Source organism: Gastrolobium bilobum, unplaced genomic scaffold, assembly GCF_033153095.1.
Source record: "Gastrolobium bilobum isolate Gb01-03AN ecotype WA unplaced genomic scaffold, APGP_CSIRO_Gbil_v1 utg28765, whole genome shotgun sequence".
Classification (NCBI taxonomy): domain Eukaryota; kingdom Viridiplantae; phylum Streptophyta; class Magnoliopsida; order Fabales; family Fabaceae; genus Gastrolobium; species Gastrolobium bilobum.
In genome coordinates, this window is record NW_026899080.1 from 5,880 (window position 1) to 17,661 (window position 11,782).

General features: G+C 41.5%; 1 long non-coding RNA gene across 1 annotated transcript; it reads left to right on the forward strand.

Moving 5' to 3' along the window:
- Positions 1-4,814: 4,814 nt before the first annotated feature.
- Positions 4,815-11,279, forward strand: LOC133287011 (uncharacterized). The gene is made up of 3 exons (XR_009748192.1): positions 4,815-4,920; positions 5,758-5,823; positions 11,185-11,279. It is a non-coding gene; the product is annotated as an uncharacterized LOC133287011 (long non-coding RNA).
- Positions 11,280-11,782: the final 503 nt, after the last annotated feature.

Here is an 11,782-nt window from a genome sequence, read left to right on the forward strand (position 1 = left end):
TAAGTCGCGTTGTGGTTGCTGGAAATTCCGTTTGCAGCAGTCACCTTGCGTAAATCATAACCGGAGTTATACAACTCCGATTGAGACATAAAGTATATTGTTGGAAATCTCAAGATGTCTAGTTAAACATTGTAAATATTAGAATGTGATTATTGATATAATTGTTGGTCTAAAACAGATTGTGATTCTGCTCTGTTTGGACTTTGAGCTTGTGTGGACTCTTGGCTTGGATAGCTAGCTTAGAGGTAAGCTTTCGTGTCCTCGGTTTAGCCATGTTGTGGTTCCACCATGTCCCATGGGGATATGGTATATGCATGCTGTGTTACATGATTTTGATGTTTTGGAAATGTTGTTGAGCTATTATATGTTAGTGCCTTGTTGATATGCATTGAGGTGTTCCACCTATACGGTAAGCCTGAGTATGTAGGACATACAAGAGGGTGAGGCTGTGGGTGAGGTGCAAGCGGTGTTCCTTGTACTACATGTAGGGAATAGACGTATTCCTACATTTCTCTGGCCAGTAGATAGTGATTACACACATGCCATAGATATTTGTTGCACTACATAGTTTTGGAACTGATAATGATATAAATGCTTTTAGAACTTATATTGCACATGTAAGTGAGCTTGGGGTGGAAGATCCTTGAGGACCCCTTGTCTTACTGAGATTTCTAGTTTAGAGATCTCACCCCACGTTTGGGGAATGCTTATTTCAGGGTCAGGTAATGTTGAGACCTCAGGCGGCAGGAGGCCGGAGCTGAGTTAGATTGCTGTTATATTATGCTGCCATGATTGGATGCTGGATTTGCATGCTGTTTATGCTTATAGCTTCAGTTATGTTTATGGAGTTTTATGTTGAGACTTGTTGTTTACTATGCTTATTTGGTTAGCATGGGGATTGTCCATGACACATAGTATTGTTATGTCTTGTTTATGTCTTGCGCCTTTTGAAGTTGTAATAATGTATCAGGATATTGTCCGGATTACGAGATGTAATACCGTGATTTAGATACACACTTTATTTATATATTGAGGTATTTCAGTAGATGTCTTATTGCAATTTACATACAGGCGATATTTTATGAAATTGATTAAGTAATCAAGTTGGTAATTGATAATGACGTCATAATTGAAAAGAAAAAGTATATTCCGCGATTTTTAATTAAGCACCGCTTAATACGATGTAATGTTAATATTCCGAGTATACACGGGGTGTTACAAGCAGCAAGTAGAATTTTACCTCCTTTCTTCTTCACATATAGTGCATGTTCATATGGACATTGTTCAAGTCCATCCTTCTTGAAGTAATTGTCAATTCTTGTGTTCCAGGCTCTTGGGGCCTGCTTCAATCCATACAAAGCTTTCTTCAGTCTCAACACTTTTCTTTCTTGTCCGGCTTTCATGAATCCCGGAGGTTGTTCCAGATATACCTCCTCTTCGAGTACTCCATTTAAGAATGCCGACTTCACATCCATCTGATAGATCGGCCATCCGAATTGGGCTGCTTGAGAGATCAACAGCCTGATTGTCTCCATTCTTGCTACGGGTGCGAACACCTCATCATAATCAATGTCGGCCTTCTGCCTATACCCTTTCGCCACTAACCGGGCTTTGTATCTTTCGATCTCCCCTTTAGCGTTCATTTTCTTCTTGTAGACCCATTTCACACCAATGGGCCGACTTCCTTTGGGCAGCTTGGCAAACTCCCACGTCTTGTTCTTTTCTATCGCCTTTATTTCCTCCTCCATGGCTGATTGCCATTTCTCATCTCGGATTGCTTCTTCAAAACTTACTTCTTCAGAATCTGCCAATAGACATACCAAGTGTGCTTCACTGGTGGAATCATACAAATCTTGTAGACTCCTCAATCTCGGTTGTCTCTGCTCTTCATCACTATCTGAGTCATTCGGATTCTCAGGAATCCGGGTCGAAGGTTGTCCGACCTCAATTGATTTTAGTCTGGGTTCCACATTGACCCCGGATGGACTACTCCAGTCCCATCCATCTTCCTCATTCACTTTTACATCTCGGCTCACCAACACCTTTTTATTGAAGGGGTCCAGCAACTTGTACCCCTTCGTCTTCTCATCATAGCCAATAAACACATACTTCTTACTTTTATCTTCTAGCTTTGTCCTCAATTGATCCGGTATGTGTGCATACGCAACACTACCAAAAATCATGAAATGAGCCACTGATGGCTTTAGACCACTCCATGCTTCTTGTGGAGTTTTATCATTCACACTTGAGTGCGGACATCGGTTTTGCACGTACACGGCACATTGCACGGCTTCTCCCCAGAACTCCTTTGGCATGTTCTTCGTTTTCAGCATAGATCAGACCATATCCAGGATAGTCCGGTTCTTTCTCTCAGCTACTCCATTCTGCTGGGGCGAGTACGGAGCGGTCAGGAACCGTCTTATCCCATGTTCTTCACAATACTTCTTGAAAGCTGTTGACACGTACTCCCCACCTCGGTCTGAGCGGACCGACTTGATGTATCTTCCAGTACCATTCTCTATCATTGTTTTAAAACTCCTGAATGCCTCTAGCACCTCGGATTTTTCCTTCAAAAAGTATACCCAAGTATTTCGACTAAAGTCATCAATAAAAGTTACAAAATATTTCTTAAATGGGTCCACACAGGTCGGTATGTATCAAATCCAGAAGCTGCCTAGCTCGGTATCTCGCCATCCTTTGGAATGGGCTTCTCGCATGTTTTCCCAATACGCAGTCCTCGCAAAATCTTCCTTCAGAATTAATCTTCGGTAGTCCCACTACCATGTCCTTCTTCATCATCTCGGTTAGACCACCATAATGAAAGTGTCCAAACCGTCTATGCCACAAGTCCATCTTATCTTCTACCCCGGCTTGCAGACAGCCGACCTCCATGCTCTTTAGACTCAGCTTGTACATTCTGTTCTTTTCCATCTGAACTCGGGCTATCAGACGCCCTTGTTTATCTTTCAACAGTAGAACTCGGTCTGTCATTAGAACCGAGTAACCCTTCTCCATCAGCTGTCCAATGCTCAATATGTTACTTTTAAGCTCGGGCACGTAATACACGTCCCGAATTATACCAACTCGTCCATCCTTTTGCAAGAAACAGATCGTACCTCGGCCCTTTACTTCAATTTTGGACGCGTCTCCAAAAGAGACATGTCTGGCTTCCACCGTCTTCAACTCCTTAAACAAGTGTTTGTAACCACACATGTGATTACTGGCACCGGTATCCAAATACCACTCCGCCTCATTCTTTGAACTGGTTTCACCATGGGCTAGCATAAGAACTCCTCCATCTCCTTCTACAGCGAGGTTTGAAGCCTCGTCAACTCTTCTTTCATTTCGGCAATCCTTAGCGAAATGCCCAACTCGGCCACAGTTGTAACACTTGTCCGAGTTGCAATCTCTTGAGTAATGGCCATACTTGCCACACTTGTAACATTCCACATTTGTTTGATTTGACCATCGGCCTCTTCCTCCTCGGCCACGTCCTCTTCCTCTCTGACTCGACTCAGCTCTTTCTTCATTTCTCACCTCACGACCACCTCGGCCACTTCCACGTCCAGCCTGTCCACGACCTCTACCTCGGACATTCTGAGAATAGAGCGCCTTCTCATCTTTAATGGTTGCTTTTGTCTGGAGTGCTTGCTCCAGTGACTCCTCTTTTTTCTTCTTCTTGCGCTGCTCATGCGCCTCAAGGGAACCTGCTAGCTCTTCAACACAAAGCGTAGTCAAGTCCTTCGACTCCTCAATTGCACATACCACGTTTTCGAAGTCGTCTGTCAACGACCTGAGAATTTTTTCAACAACTCTAGTCTCAGATAATTCCTCACCATTCTGCTTTAACTGATTCACCACGGCTTGAACGCGGGTGATGAACTCGGATACACCCTCTGAATCTTTCATCTTCATGCCTTCCAACTCGCCACGTAGAGTTTGAAGTCGGACCTGCTTTACTCGGTCAGCACCTTTATAGACATTTTCCAAGATGTCCCATGCTTCCTTAGACGTCGTTGCTCCTGCTATCTTCTCAAATCCGGACTCGTCTACAGCTCGGAAAAGCGTGTATAAGGCTGACTTGTCCTTAGCACGCGTCTCTTTCAACGCCTTGGTTTGAGCTGCTGTAAATCCTGTAGTGGTTGCAGGTTCAGCAAAACCGTCCTAAACAACATCCCAAGCATCCTGGGATCCGAGCAACGCCTTCATCTGGATACTCCAATTCACGTAATTCGCCTTTGTCAGGCGGGGCAACGACATACTGGAAGTGCTCACACTCTCCATAACTCAAGCTCTGATACCAATTTGTGAATCACAGGCCCTCTAATGGTGTTTCTCTCAAACACTTCAAACACACAAGGAGTTCTCTGAATATACCTCTTTGTATATCTTTTAACATTCAAGCCTTTTACATGGTACTATTTAAAAGCAATAGCAAATAACTAGAAATACTAATGACTAACTTAGGAAATCTAAACACATTAATGACTACTTCTTAGAAACTTTAAACACATTAATGTCCACTAACAAATTCCTAAGATACACACCTCTTCACCAAAAAAACCTTTCATTTTCTATTTTCTTTTATTCAAATAAAGTTTGAAACCCAACAAAGCCGTGAGTTCTATGATAAGGAGCAAAACATCCAAGCAGTCTCTTCCTTCTTTCTCTTGTTCGGTCAATGATCCCCAAGCACGGAGGTATTGCATTTGCTTTACTCCCTTGTTTCTCCTTATTCTATTCGCTTTGATGGAGGGCCTTCTGCATGTAGATTGAAGTTATACTCTCACTGCCATTCTGTTCCTTGTGCGCACAGCCAGCACAAGAGGGAGTAACTGGATTCTATTTCGTAGAGCATAGGGACGGGGGAAAGGCTGATCCTTGACTGCTTGGTGACCGTTTGTGTGTCTGCAAGAAGATGTAAGTCCATCTCAAACCTCCATTGATTCAGCTCATACGAACAAGCATTGGTCATGGTGCTTGCAAGCACAAAATAATTTGACATGTGAGCATGGAAATAGCTCTCTTTAATTTGTTGGCTTGTTTCCTTGGATTAATTTATGAAGCTAGCTTTGCATGTAGTAATAATTAATTGGACAGAATATTAAAGACTCTTTATCGCCTCCTAAGTCTTGTAGATAGTGTTAGGTAAATAAGAATTTGATACACCTTGTGGATGGTTGCAAACCGAAATGGTATGCATCGAAAACCTTAAATTCTAGTACTGTTAACGAGTGGGCAGATTAATATGAGCCAGAAAATTAGTTTAGTGTAAGAATCATGAAGGTCTCATTAGTATACTCATATGCTTGTAGGACATGCCATGTAAAATAGTAAATTATAAGCGACTTGTTGATGGCTAAAGAACCGGAACTACATGTGTTAGAAACATTGGTTTAGTATCTTGATAACCATTAGTAATGCACTCTTAAATCTGAAAAATTTGCTAGTTATGGGCTTTGAAATTTGATTATAAACCAAGTACTACTAGGGGTGGAAAACACTATATAATGTGTAGAAGAGATAAAATAAATATGTTAAGCACCTAGTAATGATTGAAAACCGAACATGCATGTATTGAATACCTTGGATTTTTTCAATTAAGGACAATTGGTAAATTAATATTATGGCAGAAAATTCGCTTGGTATATTGACCTGGAAACCGACTATAAACCAAGGATTTAGGAGAATGGGGAAGCTATGTAATGTATAGGAAATATATGTGATGAATTCTGACTTGGTACATATGTTTGTTAGGTGTGCTAACTTCTAAAAGAGTGGGCTGATTGGTGATGTTTTGATTAAAAATGTTAAAGACTCGAGGTAAGTGTTTGGTGGTATTACCTAATGTGACTATTAGCTAGCGTCTAGAATTGTGAATTGTTGCTCACACGTTCCTTGGATTAATGTGGTGTTATATGCTCTATGTATGTTGCCTATGAATGTGACAAAATGGAAAATTCTGTTATGAGAAGTAATTGTTATGTTGCAGTTTGGTACTGAAAGTACATGAAATATATGTTAAGGTATCAACAAACAGATGCAAGAGACAACCAAACGAATAATCTACGAAAGTTTTTCTTTATTATCAAACTCTCTTTTCTTGCTCTGTACTTTCTATGACGATTACATCTCCTTCTATGGTAGCTTGCTAAAAATAACTTAAACACCTATTAAAAGCTATTAAACGCAATAAAACATAAACCGTAGAAAACTTACAGCCATTTAAAAAATATCAAAACCAAACCCCCATAACACTTAACCAACATTAATTCCTAAACATAAAACTTCTAGAGACCCATTAATCTAAAAACCGTACATTTAAGTTTATCTAATAACACTCCTCCATAAACTTAAATGCTTCTTCCATCTTTCATCCCAAGCATCTTCTTGCAATTGTTGAGCAGCAACGTCGGCAGTGGCTTTGTGAAAATGTCCCCGACTTGCTCTTGACTGGTCACGTGTGTTAACTCCACATTTCCTTCCTTTACTTGATCCCGGATGAAGTGAAATCGGACGTCAATATGCTTGCTTCTCTCATGATTCACCGGGTTCTTGGCTAACTCTATAGCCGACTTGTTATCAACTCGAATCTCGGTTGGGCCGACTTGTTTTTCCTCCAACTTGCTTAGTAAATTCCTAAGCCATACTGCATGACAAACACACCAAGATGCTGCTACATATTCAGCTTCACAGGTAGACAAGGTTACAATGGGTTGCTTCTTTGAAATCCAAGTGAATGCCGTGTTGCCCATGAAAAACACATAACCAGCCGTGCTCTTTCGATCATCTACGTCTCCACACCAATCACTGTCAGAGTATCCAATCAACTTGTGTTTAGCTGAACTCGGGTAGTGTAACCCGTGTGAAATTGTACCTTGAACATACCTCAAAATTCTCTTTACCGCCTTCCAATGTGTGTATCTTGGCTCCTCCATGAACCGACTTACTACGCCGACACTCAACGAGATATCCGACCTCGTGCATGTGAGATAGCGTAGGCTTCCCACCAAGCTTCTGTATTTGCTTGCATCAACTAGATCTCCACCATCATACTTTGAGAGTTTTGAACCGGGTTCCATAGGAGTTGAAACCGGCTTGCAATCTGCCATCTTAAATCTTTTGAGAATCTCCTTTGCATATGCCTCTTGAGAGACAAAGATACCCGAGTTGTCTTGTCTGACTTCCAGACCAAGAAAATATTTCATCAGACCAAGATCTGTCATTTCGAATTCTCTTGTCATTGTGCTCTTGAACTCTTGTATCATCTTGGCATTGTTTCCCATAAAAATGAGATCGTCAACATAAAGAGCTACAATTAACAAGTCTCCTCTATTTTTCTTAACATAAACAGCGTGTTCATATGGACATTGTTCAAGTCCATTCTCCTTGAAATATTTGTCAATACGAGCATTCCATGCCCGTGGTGCTTGCTTCAACCCGTAAAGTGCTTTCTTCAATCTCAGCACCTTCTTCTCTTCTCCTGCCTTCATGTAGCCCGGCGGTTGTTCCACATAGACTTCTTCTTCAAGAACACCATTCAGAAATGCCGACTTTACATCCATTTGATGTATTGGCCACCTGTATTGAGCAGCCTGTGAGATGAGTAGCCGAATTGTCTCCATCCTTGTAACAGGGGCAAACACCTCGTCATAGTCAATTCCAGCCTTCTGCTTATAACCTTTTGCAACTAGCCGAGCTTTATTTCGTTCTATCTCCCCTTTAGCATTCATCTTCTTCTTGAACACCCACTTCACTCTAATGGGCCGACTTCCGTTTGGTAGCTCGGCTAACTCCCATGTGTTATTTCGGTCAATGGCTTCTATCTCCTCATCCATGGCATCTTGCCATTTCTTATCTCGGATGGCTTCTTCAAAACTTATGTTTTCAGAGTCTGCAAGAAGACAAACAAAATGTACCTCACTTGTTGACTCATATATGTCCTGTATGCTCCGCATCCTGGGTTGTCGTACCTCGTCTTCATCATCAGAAACTTCAGGGCTTGCCGGGTTGATAATTTGTGTTGAGATTCTGCCTTCAAAATTCACCTCGGATGAATTGCTCCAGTCCCACTCATTTGCTTCATTAAACCTTACATCTCGGCTCACTACAACCTTCTCATTGACGGGGTCAAACAACTTATACCCCTTTGTTTTTTCATCATATCCCACAAAAACATATTTCCTGCTTTTGTCCTCGAGCTTAGTTCTGAGCTGGTCTGGTACGTGTGCATAGGCCACACTACCAAATACTCTAAGATGTTCCACTGATGGCTTTTGACCGATCCAAGCTTCTTGTGGTGTTTTGTCATCTAAACTCGAATGTGGACATCGGTTCTGCACATACACAGCACACTGCACAGCTTCCGCCCAAAACTCCTTCGGCATCTTCTTGTTTTTGAGCATTGACCGAACCATGTCAAGAATAGTTCGGTTCTTCCTTTCAGCCACACCGTTCTGTTGTGGTGAGTATGGTGCTGTTAGAAACCTCCTTATCCCCTGTTCCTCACAAAATGTCAGAAATTTTGTCGAGGTATATTCCCCACCTCGGTCAGAACGCACCGATTTGATATAGCTTCCTGTTGCCTTCTCAATCATCACCTTGAACTTTTTGAACACATCAAACACCTCGGACTTCTCCTTCAGAAAATAGACCCAAGTTTTCCGTGAGAAATCATCAATAAAAGAGAGAAAATACTTCTTACCGCTAAAAGAACCCGGATTGATGGGTCCACACAAGTCGGTATGTATTAATTCCAGAGGTTGCTTAGCCCGAAACCTTGCCGTCTTCTGAAACGTAGTCCTGGCATGCTTGCCAAGTACACAACTCTCACAAAATTTTCCTTCAAAGTTTATGTCAGGTAACCCGTCCACCATCTTCTTCTTTGCCAACTCGGTTAGACCACCATAATGTAGGTGACCAAACTGGAGATGCCACAGTGACGCCTTATCTTCTACCTCGGCTTGTAAACATTCAACCTGTACACATTTCAAATTCAGTTTATACATACGATTCTTACCCATTTGAACTCGGACTATCACCCGACCTCGCTCATCTTTCAAATACAATACCCGGTCTTTCATAATAACCGAGTAACCTTTCTCCATCAATTGACCCATGCTTAAAATATTGCTTTTTAGGTCGGGTACATAGTACACATCTCGAATTGAGCCAATTAACCCGTCCTTTTGTAAAAAACAGATCGTACCTCGGCCTTTTACCTCAACCTTCGAGGCATCCCCGAATGAAACATGTCTGGTTTCCACCTTTCTCATCTCCTTGAATAAGTGCTTATGTCCGCACATGTGGTTGCTCGCACCCGTGTCAAGATACCACTCCATGTCATCGTCTGACCTTCCTTCACTGTGTGTCGTTAACAAGACACCATCCTTCATCTCGCCTTCTGTGGCTAGGTTAGATGTCTCCTCCACCCTTTTCTCTTCTCTGCATTCTCTTGCAAAATGTCCAACCTTGCCACAATTGTAACATTTGTCCGAGTTACAATCTTTTGAATAGTGACCATACTTGCCACACTTGTAGCATTCAATGTTTGAATAATGTGACCGACCTCCTCGACGACCCCGTCCTCTTCCACGCCAGTTCTGTTGACTTGATTGTCCTACCTCATCATTACAACCTTCTTGACTTCGGCCTCGGCCCCTACCACCACGGCTAGTACCTCGTCCACCGCGGCCACGTCCTCTACCTCGAAAGTTTTGAGAATAGAGAACCTTCTCATCTTTAATTGTTGCTTTGGTCTGAAGCGCTTGTTCAAGAGTCTCCTCCTTCTTCTTCTTTCTTTGTTCATGCGCTTCAAGAGAACCCGCCAACTCATCAATAGTGAGTGTAGACAGATCCTTGGACTCCTCTATCGCACAAACCACGTTTTCGAACTGGTCTGTCAAAGATCCCAGGATTTTCTCCACCACTCTGGTGTCAGGTATAACTTCTCCATTCCGTTTCAACTGGTTCACAACTCCCTGAACCCGGGCAACGAACCCGGATACTCCTTCCGTGTCCTTCATCTTTATTCCCTCCAACTCGGCACGAAGGGTTTGAAGCCGGACTTGTTTAACCCGGTCAGCCTCTATAGACATTTGCCAAGGTGTCCCAGGCTGCCTTTGAGGTCTCACAATTTGCTATCTTCTCGAACCCGGATTCGTCCACAGCTCGGAAGAGCATGAATAACGCCAGCTTGTCCTTTGCACGCGTCTCTTTCAACGTTTTAGTTTGAGCCGCCGAATAGCCTCCAGTGTCCTGTGGTTCTACAAAACCTGCTTGAACATTCTCCCAAGCGTCCTGGGATCCGAGAAGAGCCTTCATCTGGATGCACCAATTCTCGTAGTTCTCCTTCGTCAACTTAGGTAGTGCCATATCACTCCCTCTTTCCATAGCTCTGATACCAATTTGTTAAGGTATCAACACACAGATGCAAGAGACAACCAAACGAATAATCTACGAAAGTTTTTCTTTATTATCAAACTCTCTTTTCTTGCTCTGTACTTTATATGACGATTACATCTCCTTATATGGTAGCTTGCTAAAAATAACTTAAACACCTATTAAAAGCTATTAAACGCAATAAAACATAAACCGTAGAAAACTTACAGCCATTTAACAAATATCAAAACCAAACCCCCATAACACTTAACCAACATTAATTCCTAAACATAAAACTTCTAGAGACCCATTAATCTAAAAACCGTACATTTAAGTTTATCTAATAACAATATATGATATTATGATGATGATCTAGTCACGCATATACACCTCATAATTCATTTGTTTCTTGTTTGTGTGTGAAGCATATCATGGCATACATGCACGAATTTCATGCTGCTCATGGACTAGAATATTTATATAAAAATGCATACGTTTGAGCACGCATCATATAGGCATCCGTTCGGTACCAGGGTATGGGACACTTGGCTTCCGTCCGCATAGGCCACAGTTGGAATTCACCTTTGAGGAGCCATTATGGAATATCCATTGTGTATGTTAGTACGTGCACGACGGTGCTATGAACGTACAAGGAAATGGTGTTATATATGCACGAAATTTTAATGTTGATGCGACTGTTTTGGAATTCTGTACCTAGTTTAATATTGTTGCATTATTGGTTTTATTGCCACACTACTAGGATTTTTCTCACCCCTTTGGGGGCTCAATTTTTATAAATTGCAGGAGGACTTAGAAGCATTTGAGGAAGTGTTTGATGACATGATTACATGACAATTCTGTTAAATTATGCTGTTGACAACCTTGTTGTTTGCTCCCTGTCTCTGTTGAGTGTATTCTGAATATTTGACCTTGATGTAGTTTCTTAATGAATGGCATGCCATGATGTATATTCTATTTTGAAAAGAATTGTAGCATGATGTTTATAATTCTGGTAATTAGTTCGCGAAAAGAATTGTTGTTGTACTTAAATTCAGATTTTTGAACTGTTTTGCGAGCACTCTGCGAGTTGTCGTTCTGGGGCTACAGACCTCCGAATGAGGTATAATTCTTATGTACGTAAAGCCCCAGTTGTGTACTTTTAGATTATATAAACTTTACAATGAAATTCTGAAATTCTGATTTATTATGATTTTTACAAGTCAGAAGGTTTCTGGAAAACTACAATGAATTTTCATGTACCTTGCGAGTTCTGTTTCGTGGGGCTATTCACCTCTGATTCGCTTATAATTTATATGTACGCGAAGCCTTAGATGTTTAGTTTCTATATATCAAAGAATATTTTTTTAAGCTGTTGATTTCGAATTTACATGATTTTTGCAAG